Source organism: Pipra filicauda, unplaced genomic scaffold, assembly GCF_003945595.2.
Source record: "Pipra filicauda isolate LSUMZ 115617 unplaced genomic scaffold, ASM394559v2 scaffold66_size7647185_pilon, whole genome shotgun sequence".
In the NCBI taxonomy this organism is placed as follows: Eukaryota; Metazoa; Chordata; class Aves; order Passeriformes; family Pipridae; genus Pipra; species Pipra filicauda.
The window spans coordinates 3750696-3775415 of NW_024104831.1; the positions used below are offsets into that span (position 1 = coordinate 3750696).

The 24720-nt window shown below is 35.8% G+C and overlaps 1 protein-coding gene across 1 annotated transcript in view; it reads left to right on the forward strand.

The window, feature by feature from the left end:
* Positions 1–5478: 5478 nt before the first annotated feature.
* THSD7A (thrombospondin type 1 domain containing 7A) overlaps positions 5479–24720 on the forward strand; it is a 269424-nt gene continuing 250182 nt past the window's right edge. The window contains exons 1-2 of the mRNA XM_027723206.2: positions 5479–5548; positions 5925–6010. The gene's annotated coding sequence lies outside the window, so the exon portion shown is untranslated. The remainder of the gene's footprint in view (positions 5549–5924; positions 6011–24720) is intronic.

Below are 24720 nucleotides of genomic sequence, written 5' to 3' on the forward strand. Positions count from 1 at the left end.
CAACTAGTGCTGCTAGCTAAATAAGAAATCTTTGAACAGAACTTTTTATTTTTGTCTTTAATATATTTTGTTTGCGTGTTTTGTCTGCTATAAAGAGTCTGGCCTGGGTATCTCATTTAAAAATAACCTGATGGAAATTTTTAAGATCTTGGCTGAGAGTTTTCAAGTAAGTCTTTGTGAAAATCTGACTTGACTGAAATGTTTATCCTGTATTAAGTGAAATAGCACAAACAGTGTTTATCCAAGATTGCTTGGGAAAACATGTCTTGCTTTCCCCCCATATTTTCAGAACCTAAAAAAAAAAAAAAAGATTGTTTTGTTTATTTTCTGCACAGAAGTCACCTTAGGATATAACTTTTTCTGCAGATAGTACTGGATGATGTTCTCCACAATTAATTCATACAATTTCATTAAAATCTCTGATTTATACTTTGGCCTGTCACCTATCCTTATATATTGAAATCTGAAAAACTATAGTTAAGCTGATAGATTATGCGTTTATATTTATGAATGGATACATATTTCAAATCCTAATGATGTGTTTGAATGCAAATGGAAGTCTATAGGTACATGTGCATGTTTATCAGATTGATGGACCATGTAGCATTGTCCTTGAAAATGAAAGCCTTATATAAATGCCAGCTATTGATATTGGATGTGGTCCTCAAAGCTGCTCCATTTAAAGATATTTAACTATTAATAATGAGTTGCATTCTAGATACAACATTAGTTCATATTCTGAGAGATCAAAGTGCCAAGATTATAGATAGCAATTTTCAGGCTATGAAAGTTCTTTTACCCGAGCAACTCTTATCAGTTAACTTTTCTTGAATTTCTCATAATAGTTATCCTCAGAGAAAATCTGCAGTGTATATATTAAGAAATTCACCTTATTTATACCTGAAATAACACTTTGAAATGTATTAGCAGGAAGTTCTAGAGAGGACTAATATATGCCATCTTTTGCTGCACAGGCAGTTGGTTTGGATTTAAGGCAGACTCAGCCAGAAAAAAAAAATGAACCAAAAAATCCTGATAACTGCTTTTCAGAATAAAATTATTTAAAAATCAAAATGAAACTATTTTTAAAGATGTCTCAGAAAATGTGACTTTTAGTGTGGAAATATTTTTCTTCTCACTTAAAGGTTTGGATGAAATTTGTAAGAAAATTATTTTCCAACTGACATTTCCACATGGGGTAGTATTTAGGTCAGTTTTACTAACTAAAAGTTTGTCCACAACTGTATCCTAATGCGTCTCATTCCTGTGTTCCAAGTTCTAGTGAAAGAAGATACTAGAATTGAGTTAAAGAATTTTCATTATTTAGCTTCCCAAAAGAAGGAAGCAGTATAGCAATAATAATATAATATTAACTTTATATGCATTGATTTTTGGTGTTTCTTTTTATCTTCAGTAGAACTAGTGGACCATGATCAGCAAAAGCAATGATTTTTCTGTTGTGCTCAAGCTTTAACACTTGTTTAATCTAGGAATTATTAAATAAAACACAGAACTAAATGCATGTGAGTTCTTCACATCAATCTTTTCAGAGTATGGAATTCAAATGCTAATATATTTCATATGTGAGACCTTTAATGCAGAAAAAATATATTATGAAAATTGATGGCAGCCACCTGACTAATTTGTTATTTTAGTTTTGAAAGGCCCACTCAAAATGGGTCAGGCTTGCACTATTCAAGCTGACTTTGAAAAAGTTTGGAGACAGTAGAAACCTGACCTATATTTTTGAACTGGGACTTCAGAAACTGGGCTGAAGGAAAAATCATACTTTGTAAACTTTTTCTGTGAAATGTTGATGTTTGGACGCTGATTTAATCCTGTTCTAACAATTCATATATTAAATGTACTCCTGAGTTAGGGACTGTTTTATAATTTTATTATAATTTTATCTGTGGAAGAGCAGAGGAGGCTCAAGCTGCATTTAGCCAGGCACATGTCTATAAAGAAGGTATTGTACATTGGAAAAGTGGTTCCTGATGATTTTTAGTGGTTTGTTGCTTTTTCAGTAATGGAATTGAGTACTTTTAAAGCAAAAGATTATTTTGCTTTTTTAAAGATCAAGATCATTATAGCACTGATACTGTGCTGCAAAGTGTTATTGCTTGAATTGGTTTCACAAGTCTTCAGTAGTGTTTTGCTTGAACTTTGCCTCCAACTATGTTAATGTTCTACAATTTCTCAGAAAAGAGATCACAATCCAGACCTTTTGCCTCTTACACTTCTAACTATTCATCACAGGAGACTCAAATTGTCTGTCTTTGAGTATGAAAATTTTACATAAATTTCAGTCTATTCTTAATTAAAAAAAAATATGTGAATAGTATTAGTAAAAACATGACATTGGGATGCCTCTTAGTGGTGTGGCTTGGTGTGTTGATTTTTTAACTACTACTTTTCCAAAGTGGAAGGATGGCCACCGCAATACAAAAAAAGTTTGTGAAAGAAGAGGTAATTACCCTTAGTTACTACAGTTTTTCCTCTTGCTGATCTAGATCGTTCTCTACTCTCTGAATTTCTCCATGCTTTCACAATCCTTCACTAAGTTCCAACAGCTCTTATTTTGGTAAGCTGTCTGCATAAAAGGATGGCCTATCCTCTGTTTTTTTATATATGAGAACCTGTAGTGATCAAGAAGGAGGTTGATACTTGGGATTTTTGGTACTGACTGACACTAGTATTTTGTTGTAATTCAGTATTTTGCATGCTGACTTAGTCAGGCTTTACAATTTTCCTATGACCATGTACAAGGTCCACTTGAAAAATGAGGAAAGTGGGTGTGCAAATAATCCAGTACACAGAAAATTAAGGCGTGATCTGATCAACTGATACCAAAGACAATGCAAAGCCTTTCTTTGGGGGCCCTCTTGGACAACTTTTATATACCCTTTAGACCATTTGCAGTATGTTAAATTGCAGTGCTTTTTAGGCAATTCTCTTTCAAGTGACTTCGATTTTTAGTTTGTAACAAATATACTTTTGAGTTAGAAAAATCTTGTGCGTTCGAGATACAGTTTTGCCTGCCCCACAAAAGTTTTCAGGAACACTTGGGATTATCACTTTTTTCTTCTGATTTTGGAAAGAAGTCTGTCAAGACACGAAGAGAGCATCTTAACTCTGTCATGACAGCAGCAGATTTTCTGGTCTAGCTGCTTAGTCGAGTAACAGCTTCATTTGAAGCAAACTTATTTGGGGAAAAGAGCAAGTCTTTTACACAGTTCTGCTACAATCAACTTTCTACTGTGAATTTGTTGTATTAAGAGTAGAAGTTTTACTCAGGGTAGCAGTGACATTACATACCTGCAATCTGAGTGCTGCAAGGTCTTTGTGTATGCTTGAGGCATAACTTGTCATAAAAGTGCTACTGATAAAACAAAAGCCCTTTTCTATTACTTTTTGTCCTACTTGCCAAATAAAAAGTACAGACAATGAAGACTAACAACACTTACTGTAATCTTATAAAAGTAAAATCAAGCTATTAAAACTGAAGGAATTAGAATATTTTTGTTGCTTAACTTCTGTGATTCTCCTTTTTTAAAAGTTTTTTTTCTGTATAATCTTGTGGTTAGCCCAACAAGCAGTTTCCTAATGTAATGTCATTATATGGAGTCAACCACAGCTTAAGCCTGGCAGACAATTGCCATTCAGTGCACATGGTGTGGGAAGAGTGGCTTTGGATAAAAGCACTTTGTGAGGAATTTTAAAAATTAATTTTTTCATTTTGTTTGCTTGTTTCTCTTGAAAAAAGGAGACTTTCTTTTGGAAATATAGATGAGAAAGTATGTTAATGAGTAGAAAATTCCTTCACATACTCTAGAAAAAGAGTTACAGTGCAGAAGAACTGAGCTTCTGATTTCAGGCTTTATCAGCCTAAGGATGATGTTTGGAACAAATTCTGCCTCAGGTCACAGCTAAAACATTTATTTAACTAGTCTCATTATAAAGCTTTATGGAGTTCCAAAAGAAATTAATAATTTAAGAGGACATCTGTTAGTAAATAATTTAAATAATCATTTTTAAGGTGATAGTCATTAGTTGTGTGTGTGATACTTCTGAAGAACATTCTCCAACAGAAAATTATGTGTGACAAGATTATAAGAAGAGAATAAGTTGACAGTCTTCAATATGTGAAACACATTCTTTTGCTGTTGTTAGTTCTTTTAACTATATGTATAAGCTTAAATGCTTTAAGATGTGGCTTGGACACTGAAGGATGCAAAGACTAGAAGGTACTAGACTGCAGTTTAAGGTATACAAACATGCAATGTGACCAGTTCCTAATAAGTAACCATTTGGGTAATGATTTAAGGTGATTTTGTTGTATCTTCTTTACAATTAGAAAACTTTCCTCCTTAGAGTCACTTAGAAAATATAAAAGTTTGTCACATACTTAAAAAGAAGCTCAGCTGTGAACTTTCTGTAGTGCTGATGCTTCTGTAAGAGTTCATGTGATGACATTTTGAGACTTTAGGGTTTCTTTGGTGTATACAGACCTTTTGCATTTTCTTGTGGCATGACTTAGACTTAATTCTAGATACAAGTTTCCCAAATCTGCTGTAGAAACCTGTATTGCCCATAATAATTTTACTTTTCTGCTTTCTATTTCTTACTCACCAGAAATGCCATTCTGGGTCAATGGAAGCAAAACCTTGAGTAGAGCCATCTTAGGCTTAGCCAAGTCCTCAATTTATGTGCAAATACAGTCAATTGCATTGGGGAATTCAGGTTACCGTATGCATTAAAATATGTAAAAAATATAGCACCAGTCATAACATATGGAGACCTTTTTTTTAACTTCGAAAAGTTCAAAACCTATATTTGTTACCTATAAATAGCTTACTGGACTCACTTTTTTCTCTCTTGTTCTTGATACATTATAAAGAAAATTCCTTCAGGTCTTGATACCTTGAAAAAAATTTTTTTTTGTCAATATAAGAGAGATTTTAATATGTTTGTTGTTTACTACAGTTTGATGGTTAGATTATTTACAATAAATATATATCTAAGAATATTAACTTCAAAGTATATACAATACTTAAGTTACTTAATTGTAAAATCTAAATATTTTTGAACTTAGAAATGTTGGGGAATAGAAAGGATCCAGAGTACAGTTGAAAATTTTCTACACTAGCAAATAATTGATTCCTAAATAGTGTGTAATAAATGGAGGTAGCATAAAGTGATCTTTTGCTTGGAAGAGACTGTCAGCTTCTACTGGTTGGCAGTTTGTTGTGTTCCATGTCTAAATCTCCGTGTGCACATAGTGTTTAATGATTTATGCTTTACTGCCCTCTATAATCCTCATTTTTAGCATTTGACCTTCTGAGTATGTTGTGACAATGAATTCCACAAAACTGCTAAGCATCTGTAAAATAACTGTTCCTTGCACTTGAAAATTGGCAATAATTTTATTAAATAACCTCAAGTTCATGAGCCTCAATTTGTTTTTAATACCCTTAGATTTTATGGACCTCCACTGCAGTCGCTCCATGTGCATCTCTCTTTCATGATGAAAAATACTTTTTTTTAAGTAAGTTACAGTATAATCTTTGAATCCATGTTGTTATGCCCCGTGTTTTTTCTAGTTCTTCTGCATCTCTGTAATGATGTAAAGCGAACAGCAACCAGAATTTGAGCTACCAGGGAGCTATGTGTTTTTATAAAGTCACATTATGATGATTCTTGTTTTGCTATCTAAACCTTTCCCAATTAAAACTCCTTCCACTCAGTCCCATTGCCAAAATTGATAGATTTTTCTCAGCTGCTGGACATCAAGGTGGCATTTTCACATAGTTGTCCTTGATAATTCTAAATGTCATCCTTCTAAGCTGCTATAGAACTCATCTCTGTTCGTATGTGGTTGGGGTTGTGTGTGTATTTTTTAACACATTACTTTACATTTATAGGCAGTGGATTTCACCTATAATTCAACTTTCTACACTTGCAGTTTTGAGAGCCTTCTGCAACTTTGATCATTCTGAATTATTAGCAGGTATGTTTTTCCTTCTTTATCACTTTTTTAACAGTTACCTTTTCTTCTTCACTTACATGTGGAAGTGTATATATAAACACATCTATCTAGAGATAGATTATATGTATTATATTTTGGATATCGTATATCCATATTATACATTTTTATGATATATTGTAACAAATGAATACATTTCCTTTATAGATGTATTTGGTTGTAGCATCAACATAAAAGCACAGACATGTTTAATCTTAGCCTTACTGGTAACTTTCATATATCCTGCTTAATTGTTGTACTGCCAGTTTCATAAAACTGTGGAGAATTTACAATCTAATTTTGTAGCCATTCTTCCTCCTGTTAAAATTGTATCAGTGTTGTATGAGAACTCATTCTGGGGCCACCAAATCTGAGTTGTACTGAGGTGCTTAAAAGTAACAGCTGGCATCCCAACAGATTTTTAATAGTCCCGTATCCACCCGAACAAAATCCACAGTGCGGATTCACCCGGGGACAGGAATTTTTGGGGGGACCCTGGAATACATTTATTTTTATGAAGTTTAAACTTTGTAAAGCTCTGGCTCTGTAATTTTAACTTATGCTTCAGTGGAGTGGAGCAGTTGTGATTTATGAAGAGTTCACTGTAATTTTGCAAGTTTTTGGAAGTAGCTCTCTGTTAGAGAAGCTCCACAACTGGAACATATAATTAAAGCCCAGTCTGCACAAATCAGCAAAATTTTTGCCCTCTCCATTGCACCTGTCTCTCATTGTTCTCTCTACAATTGTTATTGTATCTTGAGAAGATTTGGTTGAAGAAATAGCAGATGCATTCATACCTTCTTAAAAGTAGTACCCTGTGGTACAGGAACTGCATATGGACAAGCAATATCTGTATGTGTGCATCCATCACAGGGGCCAACACTGCCATCAAAGTGTGTTCATAAGCATGGGGGTTTGGTGAAGGTATGGGAATGTTTTGTGGGATTTGTGAATCCTCACCTGGGGGTAGAGGAAAGCTTTTCTGTCCTATGTGCCCTGCTCTTACATAGCAAAGCAGCAGGGACTTGCTGGCAACTGAATACTGTCTGTGGGCAGTATACTGTTGTGGTGAAGGGGAAGGTTAGACCCAGGTCAAAATTATTCATGTACTGTGAAGTGTTGATTTGAAGTATTTTATTTGAGAGAGCTGGCTTGTTGTCTGTATGCAGTACTAATACTGCTTTTTGTCATACCTGCAGCCTGTCAGATATTCAGAGGGCTGTACTGATGTTCCATATTGTTACTTCTTGGTAGTTGTGTCTTTGGATGTCCTTCCACGGTATGAATTTATAAGCACGTTTAAAATATGGCTCTTAGTCTGTGGTGGATAAGGACATTCTTGTTTTTCTGACAGTTGAGTACAACAAAGTGCCTCTGTTGAGTAAATTTCAGTTAAGAGTTCAGCCGTGTCAGAACAACACTATTAAGGAATATTGGACTCTCAAAACAAACCAGAAAAGATTAAATAATTTTTTTTTCCAGCTGAGAGGCCACATAAACAGAATAAATAAAGTTGAAGGGAACAATTACCTCCTTACTTAAATAAACTAGGAGAGTTTTTAAAAATGCGTTTGAAATCTGGATGTTACTTTTCGTTGTAATGTAATTAGATCTGGAAAGATGTGTGTGAGATTGACTATACGCCACTCTGTGCTGCAATGCTTCCAGGAGGAAGCTGTTGCACATGAGAAATAGGGTTTGGATGGATTTCTTTTGTTGTTTTGAATTTTATTTATTTGGGGGTTTGTGGTTTTGTTTTGTTTATTTGGTTTTTCTTTTCTTCAAAGAAATGCATCTTAAATACCTAGTATTTATTTGCTATGACCTCCTGTGTGATATTGATTATAAGTATATTGGGTACATTTGCATTTCATTTTAAAAAGAATGAAAAAGCATTGCTTAATCTTGTTGAATAATTGCACTTTGTTTTCATTCTGGCAAAAGCTGCTTCTTTCTAGAAGAACCAAATGTCTGCATGTGTCCTGAAATGGTCCCATTTACTGGATCTGAGTACTTTTATCTGAGTTCTGGTTCAAACAGTGATGGCAAGACTTAGTCTGAAGATTTTTGATAACAGTAGGAATACATGTAGAGAATTATCTTGATTTAATATCACCTGTCAGCTCTAAAGAGTTGTGCTTTTTGATTTGCTCTCTGTTAATTGGCTTTTCTCTGGGCAGCACAAGATGAAAAACTCCCCTTGTAGGCAAAGTCAAAAGCCTGAGAGGGCTGAGGCTAGTGGCATTTCTTATCAATGGCCTTAGAAGGAGCCAGGATAAGCCAGAAAGGTTGCCTGTCTTCTTCAATTATGCCATTTTCTCCATAGCTCCTCATCTGAATGTAATGTTTATTGGTGTTAGAAAGAATCAAAATAATTATGATGGAGAAATGAAAGAGTCGTTGAGTATTTATCATGTGAAAGATAATTAAAAACTAACCCCATGATTAATAATTTAGTATTTATTAAATTGTATTGAACTCGGTCTGTAAGAAGAGGAAGGATCTAGCATTTTAATTTCCAACATAAAAAAAAAAAGGAATAGTTTAATGGGTGGGCATTTTTCTGCAAGTGGTTGTTGTTTTCCTGCATTATATATCATTCCCACTGAAACAGACTTCCTTTTCTGTATATTCCTGATTGTTTTAGCCTTATAAAAATTGACACATTACTTGAAGATATGATGTGTCACATCCTTCTGGTCCTTTCTGGGTAAGATTAACATCTGCCTTCACTTTAAGCCAACCAGAAGTTGTAGAGACAGTACTGAGCACTTGTTAAACTCTCGATGAGACCTGAACTACTTTCCTTCAGTAAATTGTTCTTGCTACAGGTTTCCCTCTGGCTTTAATGCAAAAAAGGATGAAAAACTGCTGAAATTTAATCATTTGCTAGCATTTGATCAGCTCATATGATCAGCTGACTTCAAGTTAAGTATTCTGTGTGTGACAAGTTAGCCGAATTTGTCCTTGCTTGGCATCTTGCAGAGGCCAATGTTGCAGTACTGATCCCTCTTCAGTCCCTTGCTGTGAAAAATGTTTCACTTTCTTGGTTGATCTAGATCATAACCTCTTGATTTTGGCATTTTTGTTGTCTTGTGGCTTGTGGCACTACTACAAGTTTCTGGGGCAGCACATTATCCATGAGCCTTGTGTTGGAAAGCCCTGACCTGCTCTGGTGTCACTCGCCTGTGGGCAGACCTGTGACAGGGACCCTCACTGTGGCTTCAAGAGGACAAGCAGTGGCCAGAGCTGCAGTTCTATAAAGCTCAGGGCCACCTGAGCAGTGAAGAAACATCTCTGACAGCTTTTGCACCAGCTGTCATTCACAGGCACTCAAGGAAACCCACGAGAGAGATCCGCATGTTGCTCACCCAAAGGTGAAAAGCAGTGGTGCATGGTCTGGCCTTGCTGTCCTCCCTGCAGCTCCCTGAGGTGGGGAGCCAGGACCCTTCAGGGCTGCCTGTGCCTCTCTAGCTGGCAGAGATCTTACTGCCATTTAATGGGCATCCCGTATCTCCCTGAGGTTGTGGCTGGCTCCTTCATCGCCTTGATGCCTGCAATCCACAGCACGTCTCTGCTTGTGACTTGTCATGTTGGTCTGCTGGCATGGACCATGTCCCTCTGGGGATTCTATTAGCAATGCTGTCCTCAGGATTGTTTTTCAAGATATGGTTATCAGTTTAATTTGCTTAAAATTTGCCATAAGGAGAAATAGACCATGAGGACTCTCTTCCTGGAAGGAATTTCCACCAGGCAAAATCTGTCACAGAGCATTAGCTGCTCACTGTCACACTGTGCTGCTAAAAAAAAAGGGCAAGTGAAACTAAAATAGTTTATCTCTCTCTCAAAATTTTACTCCATTATTCTATATATTACATGTGCTGTAGGATCCTTCAGAACCATCCTGTTCTGGTTGCTGCTTTAAATCCTGAAATCTCAGGTCTCTGATACTTTTGTCTCTGCTGTAGATAGTTTTGTTGTTGCATAAAATTGTGAATTTCAATGGAGAGTAAGAAGAAAATAAACTCTTAGCATTTGGTGAGCCTTTCCCACAAAGTGGGAAGCCACAGAGTTGGTGGATTTAGTACACCAGGGTGAACTCATTGAGCCCTTGAAGTTGTCTTTAATGATACAATCAGTCTTAATACTTGGTGGTGGTTATGCAAATTTAGAGACTAAAAAAATGCACTTTTGTAAGATCTAGATCCACTGTATCTAATACTTTTGGCCAAATTTGGCATGAGATAAAGTTTGCCTACTTGGACTTTCTAGAAGCACTTTTTTTCTTTGTGTTTTCAAAATATGTGAAGTGCTGACAAGAGCTAAGCAGTCCTCAGTTTTCCCCTGGAATCTCTTAAATTAGTTGGTCTTAAATCAGTTCTGGTGGAAGAAGACTACTTCATAACAAAGAGATTATGTATTAGTTCTGAAGGGCAGATATGTAGGTTTGAATTTGTCTCTTCTTCAGGAATTTTTCTCTAATGTTTAATACTCAATGCAAATTTAATAAATAAAATCCATTTTGTTTGAACAGATATCACAATAAAAGAATAATAAATAAGCATTTATTGATGTGTGACAGGAGGAAGATCAGGAGAGAGTGGACCTGTAAGGCTTGGAATTTTTTGTTGATTTTTCTTTTCAAATCCATGATAAAAATGATGCTACACCTCTTGGGCAGACTGCCTTAAGGTGCCACCTGATCAAAACCTATCACTCTTTACAATAAAGCACCCTCATTATTGGCAAATATTATAAATTGTTATTAATGATTACTTTGTGTTTACTTCTGGATTCTGTAAGGTTGAGCATAGCAAAGGGCCCAGACTAAAAAGGACTGTTGCTCCCTCTTAAAACCAAAGAAAACTACATCAGCACCAAAAAACCCCTGTGCAGCAGTACTGTTTAGCAATTCTATGTCTGAAATTCCAAGTTCTGTTTTATATTTGTTAACATATTTTTAATTAAAAAACCTCATATATTATTAAAATAATCAGTCTTAAAAACATTTCAGTTATTGGCATTTGAGATATTGCATTTTTGTATATAATTGCATGTATTGTTGACGTTTCTATGACATTTACAGAATCAGCATCACACTGAATGTAAATCTGTGGGTTATCCTTTTTTTGGTTGGCTGATTTTGTTTTAAAAGAACCATTTGCTTTCTCTTTTTGCATTGTGTTACTTTGTAACTGTTTGGACCCTTTTTAAGGCAACCTTCAAAGCTGGGGAACTCTGTCAGCATTTTTAATACTTTGGGATGCATGCTTTCTGCTTCTGAACGTTTTAGAGTATTTTATCAAGTAGTTGTTATTTAATAACCTATTTTTTAATAAATAGAACAGAGTTGTCACTGATACATCATTCAACTTCCTTATGATACACGAGAAATACATTTTGAACGCTTCTGCCCTCTGTCTCCTAAAGAAGATCAAAAGATTAAAGTTTTTAACTGTAAACTCATTGCTTGGTAACTTAGGCGTGCCTTTCATTTAACTGTGAGAGCATCAGTGGAGCGTGTGAATTTGTGAAAGGTAATGATTTCGTGACCAGACTAGCCAGGAGAATTTCAGCTATAGCCTTAACAAGTCCTGTTATTTTTTTTTTTTTTTAATTTGGTTGTTTTGGTTTGGGGTTTTTTGTGTCTAATGAAGCTTGACCTAATAGATCTCTATGTTTGTTTAAGTGTAAATTGAGCTGATTTAATTTATCTTTTTCTCAAGTCTTAACTGTGTTGGTAAATTGGGTTCTGCTAGAAACTGGCATATGTAGAGAGTAATGTTGAAGTGTTTTAGGATCTACTCTGTGAATTCCCTTTGAGTTGATTAGAGCAGACAGCTCTTGGCCCTGAAATCAACATGACTGCAGAAGGGATTTGGGTTACTAAGAAATGTCACAACAATACAAGTGTTTCATTTAAAAAAATAGATTGGCTTATCTTAGTTAAGAGGGGAATTTCTTTAAAACACACTTTTATTTTAAGAGGTGCGATGTATATTCCAATCAAGGTCCTGTGGATATTTTCAATATAGTATCCACACATTTGGGAATATTTGAGATTATTGGAAATATTTAGATTATTTTACTACTTTCTTTTTATGTCTCTTTTTATTTAATGCTTATAAGTAAGCATTACAATATTTTTAACTTTTTGATTAAGAAGAATTAACTTTCTTAATTAAAATATATGTTCCATGATTTCAAGTACTTTTTTATGAACTTCTAAGCAAATGGTTTTACTACTGATGTTTCACTACTCTATTAGATAGTCCTAATCTCTGTCTGTCATTCTCAGGTAGGATGGTAGTATCTTTTTACTCAGGAAACTGAACTTGGATACTACAACTTTTGTACCTTGTACAACTTTTGTATAATATCAATTCTATCAACTAATTGATACAATTAGTGCAATTAATTTTAGGGAAACCATATATTTTATTGTTTTCTTTCCTGAGCAGAATCACAGTAAGGAAAAAAAAAGCTGGGAAATAAATCCAATAACTTGGTGAGAACAAGTGCCACAGGATTAGCTCGGTTAGAACATGGTTCTAACCTTAACACCAAGATTTGTGGGTTTGATCTCCCTATAGGCTATTCATTGAAGAGTTGGACTTGATGATATTTGTGGGTCCCTTCCAACTCAGATTATTTTGTGATATCTCATCCAGAGTAAATCTTTTGAAATTTCTTATTTGGGGCAAGTAATATTGACATCTTTGAAAATTTTAATATAAGAAGTTGAAAATAAATATTTAGGCATCACATCATTTGGAGAGATATTGTCCTTACTTTTGGGACTTTAGGTTGGTGTGAAAAGGTTTATTCCTGTAAGTAAAGTGTATTTGAGTTGGTCATATTAGTCCTTATCATGTTTTAACTTACAAGGAAGCCAAAATGCAGTATATTCTTTTCTCTCTTATCTCATCAGATGATGCTTTCCTCTTCTGGAATAAAGCCACCTGTCAGCCACTTGTCTCCTGATTCTTGGCATGCTTTTGTGACTTATCTGTTATAAAGTGTACTCTGCTTATATTTCTCAGTTGGTAAGGGAGCTTTTTGGACCTGGGTAGCTTAGCCACCTAGCCTAAGTTCTTCAGCTCCTCATTTTCCTATGCTGCCAGGATCTCAGTGAGCCTCATTTCTCATCTGTGTGTTGGTGTCCTAGGGTCAAGATGCCAGCTGTCACTCATGGAGTGCTCCCTGATGGCTAGTGCGCCTCTAGGAGCACCCAGAAGACAAGCAGCTGGCGAAGGTTCGAGCATGCCACTGTGGGAGCTTTTACCATATGGATAATACTGGTATCTCTGGATTGATATGAAACCGCTGTGTAGCCATTAATGTTCATCACTTTCTCCAGCACAATTAGAGGAAAATTTACATTTTACATTTACAATTTACATTTTATAAAGTAATCATATATACTGCAGTAAAATTGGACAATCTGCTGCTTCTTCCCTGGAGAGTTGGGAGAATAAGCAAAAAATCACAAATGTTTCTTGGATGGTTCATTACAAAATTATTTATGATAGTAAGTAGTAAAGAAGTAAGAAGCTTAGTAAATAAGGGAAACCTGATTTGACAGAATAAAAACAAAGTGCCAGTAGAATTTGGTTAAGGAGTGTCCAACGCTGTTCAGGTTCAAGATTTTTGGGTAGGTATTGTGACCAGACATGTGCCTGGACTATTTGGCACTGATGTGTGGACAACCTTCTGGCTGCCTACTGGAAAATCTTCGTATATGTAGTAGCTAACTTGTAGTTAACATCCACTCAGCAATAAATATATTGTTGCCTTGCATTCCTGCTGTGACTAATTTCTGTAGATGTTTGTGTCACGAATGCTACTAGGTGACCGGCTGGAGAGAAAATGAGTTTTCTCACAAAATCATGAGTACAGAGTGAGCTGTTCATGAAGCAGTACCTATCAAAATATTTCACCCCAAATTTGCCAAGTCTGAGATGTGACACTGTCTATCTTATGATAAACTCTTTCAGAGCAGAGGGAGCAGACTTGTGAGGGGCTATCAAGAGGAGATGTTGGGGTGGGTGATTGCAGGCTGGGGTGTGTGGTCCTCACTGCCCGTGTGGTGGCACTGATGGGAGCCATGCCAGGAGGCAGTTGCTCCAGAAGTGACATCTCTTGCACAAGTTGGTTTTCTGCTTACTTCCTATTGAGATGCTTCTGGATCCCTGATGGAACCACTCGTGGGGGCTTTGTACTTTGAAAACAAAAACCCTTTCTCTCCTAGGTATAAGTGACAAGTTGGTATTGAGGCAGAGCCTTCAAAAGTGTGTTTTATTCATCAGCTGTCAGAAAGCGTGAGGCTTCTTCCCTGAGCGAATGGTAACAAATAAAAACCCCTTGCCCGTTGTTTGATAAACGTCTTTGAAAAATCTCGTGGAGCTTGTTAACAGTTGGTTTTGTGTTGAATTGTCCTCAATATAGTCCTGGAAGTTACAAAAATAAATTCTATCAGTTTATCAGGAAGGAACATGAAAATGAAGGTCAGTAAGAACCTGTGAGCAGTCTGTTATAACAAATGAGTGCCAAGAGATGTGGGCTTGATTTAGGGTCTTTGCTACCAGAGAGCATTATAAAACAAGTATTATAATTTGATCATAAAAAGAGTAAGTTGAAAGATGTATCAGAAATCATGAGCAGTTGTGGATATTATTTGTGTTTGGCTGACAATATGTGAGAGAGAGTATGTTATGATACATCCTTGTCATTCAGAGGCTTTATTTTTAGTCTCACTTTCACAGTTGGTTTCATTATCTCCAGTGCTATAAATCATTCATACACCATAAACCATTTAAGCTGAGCATGTTTGTTCCTGAAGTATAAACTGGAGTATAAAATTCATGGTAATCTTACTGATATCAATTTTTCCTTAGACCCAAATTCTACTTCCCTTAACTCTCAAGTTTTCTCCTAAGTAATTAAAAATATAAAATGATACCTTTATAGTAACCGAAAGACTTTCAATATTAGTTTAACTTAGATTTTATTATTTATTTCTTTAATTTTTTTAAATTTTAAATTATTTAATCCTTTTGCTGCTTTAGACAAAGTTGTAATAATCTGGATTGATATGAAATCTTACAGGAATTTTTATAGTAAATATTGTTCAGTCTTAAGGTTTCCCATGATGGCCAAAGGTTGAAAGAATGTTGTAACTGAAAGCTTTTTAATGAAACCTAAAGGAAAGCAAAACTGATTTTCTAGTACTTAAGAACTCTACAAAATGGCTACTCGTAAATTTTGAATTCCCAGGTTGTGATTAGCATATTGAGTCTGTTTTTTTCAGACTCACAGGTGAACTGCAAAAATGCACATCACCAACAGGAACACTGCTCTTACTTCAGAAATGGCACTGTAGTCTGTTTTCCATATCTTAATGCTTTCCACAAGAGACTTGGATTTTTTATTTTTAAGTATGTTTTTAATACATAACCTCATCCAGGCTAATTTTTTTCAAGGCTTCCAAAGAGGGATTTTTCTAAATCCTCCTTTATCCCTGTCAGCCAGTAAACCATACTATGTTTTCCCTGAAGGTCACAAAGAAGGGAAAAAAAAAGGCATTTAAAGTTCTTTCAGCTTATGATATTCTACAACAAACTACTTGGTTTGCTGCAATATGTGCTCACTCCTCACTGTAGCTGCAATTTAGCTAGGGAAATTTTTAAAGGAAGGATCCTGTTCTATGAGTTCTCTTGTGAAATTGTGGCATTTTTCTCTATTGTCACTCAGGAATAAGATAATTTTGCACACCATTTATAGCTAAAATTGGGAACTATAAGGTATATTTTAGTGTTTGTCAATACAGTTTTACAGAAATTCCAGTTATTGTCTGTGGAGAACTCTTCTTGCATAATAAATGAATTTAGAAACTGCCATTCAAATACCAAAAAAATGTTTAATTTGAATCTTTAAAAATGGGCCACTGCAAATGAATTTAATTAGGACATGCTGTCCCAGAAAAGCTCCTGCTTGACTTTGAAGATCTGGAACAAAAGTGGTCATTAGACAACAGCCAGCTATCGTAGAGAAGAGGCAGCAGGTTTTTTGGTTGTGCTTTCTTTTTTTTTTTAAATTTAAATCACCATGTTTACTTTTTTCCTTTGTGTAAATTTGCATATCAGTTCAAAGTATAGCACAGTTCAGCATGAATAAGCCTTTGTTAAGGTGATGGAAAATTGGGCAATTGTTGAATGTAGTACTAGCAGCACAGAACTAATGAGCATTAGTAATACTGGATGTTAAGTCTTGAATACTTTTTCCTCCTCCCCTTTCCATAACCATTTTAATTTTTAATAACATGTAGTTGAAGGAAAATTATCAGAGAGCGCAAAAGCTCTCCTGAATTGTATTTAATCAGAAAAAGTAATGTTTCTTCTCTAGTGCCTTACATGTTAGTGTAGGCATAAACTTTTTAATACAATTTAACTATAAAGAGTGGGTTTTACTCCTTCTTGTTTCAGAAGACAAATGGATGACACTGGGACTTCCATTTGGTGTAGCTCACTGGAGTTTATTTAAATCCGCTCCTCTCCATACTGTAGGCATAAAGGTTTTTTTTTTTTTTAAATACAGGAATAATTTCTACATTCACTCTTTTAATGTGTAGTGTCACTGCAATCACCCAATAAGATTTAAGGTTAATGAATGACTTTCAGGAGAAACAGCTTGTCACATCTACTTCCAAGTTGCATGTCAACCATTCTGATTCCCAAATCAATGTGAGTTCATAAATAACAGCTTGATTTTTTTTTTTGGTGGGTTGTGTCTGGTTGCCTTTTTTTTTTTTTTTAATGGACCTCTTGTGTTCTTACATCTCTGAAATTTGAAGTGGAGATAATCTAGTAGCTAAATAACCTTGTTCTAATTCATCCCAGAGACCAAAAACATGGTTTGTATTTGTGATTGTATGCTCAGAAGAAATGGTTGGAAGATAAGAGATGGAAAAAAATCAGGAGATGAGTAAGTGTGAAAGTGAAGGGAGAATAGAAATAGAAGTAGACTGTCCTCTTGAATGCTTACCAGGAAAACCAGAACGTTAGTTTTGATCTGAAAGTTCAGAGGCGTAGAACTTGTGCATAAAATCTGTGGAGTGATCCCACTTCCAGCATCTGCAGAGGAGGTGGCAGGCAGCTGAGTGGTGGGGCACTGAAGGAGAAATGATATGGTGACAAAATTTGAAAGGTGTGGTAGACATTCTAATCACCTTTGCGGTTTGTGGAGGATGTCCATGCTATTTTGCCTGTGAGCTTCTGTCAGCATAGCACAGTGAAGAGATGTAGGGATGTGGCACAGCTTGCATAGAACACGTAGCTTTATCTGGGCCTGAGAATACCTATTTATTTTATGTGACTTAGCACTTTTCTGGCATAGCAGGTCCAGAATAGGTCACTGGTAGGTATATTACATCTTGCTTTTTCCCCTCCTTATTCTGATCACTAGGGTGTTTTCAAAACCCAGAATTTTCAGTGGGAGAAGAGAGATTAGTTAGTAAGTGCTAAAATAGGCATCCCAAAGTCGAGATTTCACATTCTACATTTTACATACCAAACCTGGAAGGTAAAGCCTTGCTGTGCTGGGGTAAAACTGTGTTTGGTCACTTAAGGAGAGAGACAGCGTCCTACCTTTTTCTTCTGAGCCGAATTGGAAGGAAGGATGAAGATAAAAGTGGGGCAGGGTGATAAATCTGGAGAGTGGGACTTGCTGCTTCTCCTGCCAGCACAGGGCCATTGTGAGGGACTCTCATTCTCTGAGAAGATGCTCCTCCTGTAGTAAAAGCTACATGAGCTGAGGAGAAAGTAAATAATTAGTGTCTTTCTCTTTGCAATGTCTCTTGACTAGGTAAGGGAAAAAGCTTTGGTGGTTGTCTTGCTGGAGGTGGAAAAAATATCATACCTTGATGATCTGCTCACTCCTAAACATAGTTTTCTGCCTTCATGGGCTGTGTTCAGAGCAGTAGTGTAAAACTGAGCTAGTTTAAATTTCCTTCAGCACTCTGTCAAAACAAGTTTCAAGATATTGCGTGTCATATACCAGACAGCTTTCCTCAAAAGTGATGCTTCTTTTCAATGCTAGTGGTAGGTTACTTTATGAACTGAGCTTCTGAAGTTAATCACAAAAATCAGAATAAACCTCAAGAGGCTCTTTTAAAAGAGACATTTCAGGTGTCCATATGGATAGATTATTTTAACCTTTAAGTACAATAAAATGGTTTTATTCAGTTAAAACCATCTAATTAGATTCCTGCTTAAAGTCTCTTTTTCTCCATAAGAAGGCAATAGTATGTCTTGACTTTTATTTTATTACAGTCTGACCTATTTCATAGCATTTAGCTTAACTTCATTAGAAATAGAGAGGGCTTAACTTGGATAGAAGCAAAGCTTGGTTTCTTACTTGTGTTAATAAGGTAGTAATGTTTCACTGAATAGGCCCAATCCTGTGAGGAGTGAGATCAAGGGGCAACATGAATTATGTTGTGACTTAAGACTAAATGTGTGTGGCTTTTACACAAAGATTGAAAGGAAGTTTGAAAAGATAAATGCATGTAGTAGACCTTTCAAAGACCTCTCCACAGTGGTATATAGGCAAGGGCAGCTCATGCAGATCAGCCCATGGTGCCCCTTGGCTTCAATTTTGATAGGTGTATATTTGTTGTAGCCTGAAAGTCAGTATAAAGTGAAGAAGCTGTGTAGGACCCTGCTTGACCCTAGCAGTCATTGGCATTCATAGGGACCACAGCTATCTGTTTGTCCATTAAAAAGCAACTTTTGTGTAATTCACATTCTTCATGACTTTAAAATGACTAAAAACACATTCCAACAATCACAAATAGTGTGTCACTCAATGGGATTTGATCCTATTAGGGCTGTACATGCAAGGTAGCTCTTGGAAAAAATCTTAGATGCCAAGTCTTTCTTGGATTTCTTCCATGTGGAATCCTAACTGTGACCTAAATCAGTGTTGCATAAGATTTGTTATGTGATAGATTAATTTTTTAATTGTTATAGTTGCAAGAAACAGATTTTTTTTCCCCCTCGGTCTGTCCAACTTCTTCATGGCCGACAGGAATTCTGAGCTTTTGAAAATCCCAATATAATGTCCTTTTTAAAAGGATTGGAGTGTCATGGTGAAACTTTTGTATGGTTCTTCTAAAAGCAGAAAATTCTTAACTATTTCACTCATTGGTAGATTTCACTCATTTCATTATCATGGCAAGGATAATGAAAGTTATTAAGATGTTTTTTGGCTGTTGTTGTTAAACTAAGACATAAGAATATTTCTCCAAACTGAGATTTTGAAAATTCTGTACTTTAGAGTTGATTTGTTTTCTTAAGCTTTTTTGTTCAAGAGTTTAAAAAAAACAGGAATAATTTAATTGTAAAGTTCCTATATTTGTCTTTTATGTTAGTACATAGTAGCATGATTGATGAGCGTACTGTACAAATATTACACACAAAACTTGGTTGTTTACTACTCATAGGCTGTGTCCAACTCCTGTATTCAAGTTGCCATAGATGAAATTATCCCTTGAAGTTAATGTGTCTGCTCTCCTGAGCTTCAACTATGGCATCTTTTGTTAGTGTTTTGATCATTCATCTTGCTGAGTGCCGTTGTAAAGCTGTTTGGATTGATCTAGGTTCTGATTGCAGTGGTGTGCATACCCTGAACTTAATCTATGTTGTGTTTATGGATCAGAGACAAGAACTTTTTTTTTTTTCATGTTTTCCAACATTTTTCAGAAGAACAAGTACTCTTTAACGTTTCTGTAGGTACCAGTTCTGGGTCTGGACTGAGCTATTTCTCTAAAACTCTGTAAATTAAATATGGAACTGAAGTGGTTAAGATTACGAGAGACCAAGGCAGAAGTTTTTATCCACTTGGTGATGCTCACTATTAGTAGCTGAACACTCTGTACAGAGATCTGGTTTGCATCTTATCACACTCATTTTCCTGGCACCTGCAGGAGTAACATAACCAAATAATAGAGCATAAACAAGGCAAGTTGAAATTAAACTTTACAAAAGAAACACTAGAAACGTGGTGTTCAGAACAAGACAGCAAGAGTGCTATCTTGTTTTTTGGTTAATTTAATGTTGTTATTTTAAGTGCTGATTAAAGTTACTGGCTGTAGAACATTACACTCAGAGTACATTGAGCAGTGTTTGAACAAGTGACTTAATGACCATGCGCTGTTCAGTTTATGTAATTGGTGAGTGGTTAGCAAGTTACCTAGTGCCTGCTGACAAATACAGTATTTTCAAGCTGGCAAAGTTTCTTACCTTAATGAGGAGTATCATGCTCTTATTAGCCAAAATAATTTCTGTAATTAAAATCTTTCCTATGTCTTTTCTGAAGTGTAGTAAAAGAAAAGTGTTTTGATATGCTACAGAGCGTTTTGTAATCCATCAGTACGATAGAATGTGTGTAACACAACTTTATTTTTCTAAACCTTAAGATAAAGGTCTTTTCTCCTGCTGGCATTTATAGAGTGACTAAAACCAAAATACACAAGGAGAAACTGTTTTATGATCCTATTAATTTTATGCAATCATCCTTAGGATAGGAAAGTGCATGCCTGTGCATATTTGTGTGTGTCTGTATTTCCTAGCTAACTAGTGTTAAACAGCAAATTTTAATTCCTTATTCTGTATCTGAGCTTACCTTTATAAAACTCACGTGGAGATGAAAAGCAATTCTGTGTATGACATCATGTTAATGCTAATTTGTGAGTTATTACTTTAGAGTGTGGGAGCATTTGTTCAACAAGTTTCCAATACTCTTTAAATACAACCAAGTCTTTCCAGCCTGAAAACTGTTTATTTGTTGGCCTTGCAGTTGTGTCTGTGCCTGTGGTGACCTCAGGTGTTGTAGCACTGGGCTGGGGCTCAGGGCTGGGGTGCAGTAAGAGGCTCCATGTAGGAGTGCTGAACAAGGGCTGAGGCGTCAGTGGCTGCCAAAAGCCACGTTTTCACCTCTCAGCTCTTTCTGGCTGTGACTGTCCTGGAAACCTTCCGAAAACATACAGAAATAGTGCTGTGGGCCTCAGCAGCTGTGGGCTTCCTCTGTTTTCAGCATTCCTGGCCCCAACCATCTCTTCTTGGTGGTTGTTCTTGCTCTGCTCCCTGGTGGCTTATCACCCCAAGGGTGTTCCCTGACCCCTCCTTTGGAGAGTCAGAAATCTATACAGATAAACACATTTCTGAATGGAAAATATTGCAACTATCTGCATTGCATTGTGTTCCCTTCCCTGGAAGTGTTTCAGGGAACATGGTTATGTGCATGATACATTAAGCCCTAAATAAAATGAAGGAACTGAATTATGTATCTAGCTTTGGTATTTATTCCTTGCTTGATCAAGATAGTGGGAGAATGGTGAAATTGGGTTAAATGCAAGATATGTATAGAGCCACATGCCATTGGTACAGTAACTCAAAACATTTTGTTCCTCACTTGGCATTAATTGCCTCTTGGATGGTAAGAAGGTTGACTTGGATTCTTATGTTTAGCAATCAACAAACTTGTCAATAATCTCACTGAATAGGTTAAAATGTAGTATTTTTTGTAAAAGAACTGTGAACCTTTGTGATGGCAGTCAATCTGTGAAAGAAAAAGTAAATAATTTGAAATTTTTAATGGAAATCATGGTATTGTGTGATTTTTTTTTCTTACTATTTTAAAAATTATTTTTAAATGCATAGGAGGACCATCTTCACTAATGATTCCACTTAATAGAAAAGTAATATAAGGATACAATCATGCTCCAGGGTATTTGAAAATTGGCTCAAGTTTTCTAAGTAGCTCAAGGCATTTTGACAAGATAGGTCAAGGGCTGTTGCTGTTCGTGTGACAAATTCATGGCACATTTTGTAAGGTAAAATTTACTTTTCTTCCTATTACATACTCTGTGCAAATAGGAGATACCTGTCACTTAAGAGATATGAAGAGATAGTTATCTGTGGGTAAAATTTATCTTGTATTGCCTCTTAGCTATTTGTGATAACATAATGTATATCATGTTATGAGGTTATAGATTATTAGGTCAACAAAAATAAATAGAAATTATAATAATTCATGTGAAATAAAAGATAGGTAAAATCCAAGCACTCTGTCCTGCTATTGAAACAGGTGATTTTATTTGAGGTTCAATTTCATCACAAAACTGTTGAAGTCATCTTACAGGCATATTTAAGTGCAAATTTTTTAATAATTCTGTTGTAGTCTTTCACTAGAACCAACCTGAAATAATAGGGTGAGGTTTTTTCCACTGTTTTTAGGAGCTGTTCACCTCACTTGCATCTCATATTTACTTTGCCTACTATGTTTGAAGTCAAGAACCTAATTTTTAATGTACATTTTAATGGCTTGAATCCTGGAGATTTACTTATGCCACATATGTCAGCTAGACAGTGTGAATAAAATTCATGAGCCAAACTGTATGTCTGTGGACATTCAGTCAGTTCCAGTGCACTCAGCAGGATTGCACAGAAACAGTAGAGATTAGAATTTTTTTAGTATGCTCTATTAGCATATATTCTTTCATTGAGAAAAATAGTATAACGTAACAATAGTATAATTCACTCCTTTCATGAAATCACAAGGATGTGTGTAATGAAAATGATCTTTATGAGATTTTTTTTTTCATGCATGATGAATTGTTTATAAAGTCCTTTGTGTACCCAACAAAAAAACCTCTCACTGGGAGAATTGGTTTGGGTGAGTATGTTAATTCTGAGGCCAGACTAAAACTGTGTGCTCATACTAATCAGTTAGTTTTTCAAAGGAATTCCAGTAAAGTAAGTAATCTAAGATGTAAGCAATGCTAGGTACCCACCATAATTGAAAAAAATTGCTATGGGCAAAATTTTGTAGGGTAAAATGGAACAATAAGCTTTTCTAAGCCTTCCCTAGGGAAAGAAAAAAGAAGACCTTTGGCCTAAATTTACATTCTGAGAAAGAGAAAATCCATTTTAATTCCTTCCCTTTAAATCTAATGTTACTTTTCCAACACTTGGTTGAAACTTCTCTTCTTGGAGTTAGCATTCTGTTAAGACTCTGTAAGCACTGCAGAGGCACTGGATGCAGTAGCAATCTCTCATTGAAATTTAAAAGTACTAGTCTGAGTCTTTCAGGATTCTTTTTTAGTAATACTTGAACTATGTGGGTTTATATGCTTTCCTGGTGTTCCGTATGTCCATTCCTTTATACACTATTTCTTGTAGAAGATCCTAATATAAAAATGTTCAACAAAATATGGCTATTGAATACATAAGAATATTGTGAATAATAAAGATGGGTGTTAAAACTACACATACCAAAGCCTAATTTGAGTACATGTGTGAGAGATATGTGTCATGGTTTCTCTGCCTTCTGGGAGGTAATTATCGTGACACTTTTTGTTAGAACACTTACAATGAGTATATGAAGTCATCATTGAGAGACTTAAAAAAAACCTGTTAAAGCAAGTGAAGTTGTGTTGAAGGAGAGAATCTGCAGGAATGATTCCAGTGTCAACAAGACCTATTTGGTAACAGATTTATCTGTGTGCATAGTGGCTGTGAAATGAAAGCCTCCATGGGTTTTGGGTGTCCTGGCCAACAATTCCATACAATAGAACTGAGCTGTGGTGCATGTAGGGAACAGTAAAATAAGACCATATTATAGCCTGAAATGGGTTATAGAAGTTGAAAGCTTTGTGATCCTCAGGCCTTAATTCAGAAGTGGTTTTGAAGAAATGGAATTTGTGGTTTCGAAGAAATGGAATTTGTGATTTCTGTTTAAAACTCATTAAGTTCTTTTTATGGTTAATAGTGTGTTTTATTCAAGGTGATGTTATGGGACAGCCAAAACAGTTTTTAATTTAATGTTTGTTTTGTAGATTTGTCCAAAGTATAAATGGCATCATCTTCTCAGTTTCCTGACATCTACAAGTGCACCAAGCTGAGAGTTAGAGCTAGAGGAACATCCATTCTTGCTTTCAAAATTATGAAGTAGACAAATGACTCAAACATTTTCTTTACTGATAAGCCTCCTGCTTTTGTCCAGAGGACTTGGATCCATAATTCTGATTGCATAGACTAGGGGAAAAAATATTTTCTGTCTTCACTGAAGCATTCTGCAGCATAAGATACTACAGTTTAAGAGGTTAGTTAATTGCATAGTCATTCTTACTTTTTCCTCTAGTGAATATTCAGTGTTGTCTTACAAAACTGGCCAAATCTCCTTGAGCAAAGTCTCATGTGAATGGCTCTGGACTTTGATCTCCACTGTTCCAGGGGAATAACAACTCTTATGGTAGCTCATAAAACACACTCTGGCCTGAAGTGGTCAGGCAGTTGGACTAGATGATCATTGCAGGTCCCTTCCAACTGAAACAGCATATTTTATTCAAACATGAGCTGTGAGCTGGTTCTGCACTGAAAATATAAATAATACTTTCGTACTGATGTATCTACCATAGTCCAGAGTGTCTGGGTGCATGCATTCCTTCTGGAGTGTAGCTGAATGCTGCCTCCCTGACAACAGTGGGAGAAGATGGCCCCTTGGAACAGGGTAACTTTCTCTAGACAGAGAGCAAAAAAAACCTTTGGGTTTCAAATAAAATTGTGAGCAAAGATGTTCAAACCAGGTAAAAAGAGGGCCCTGAGAACCTGAGACACCCTCTGAGAGACACTTTG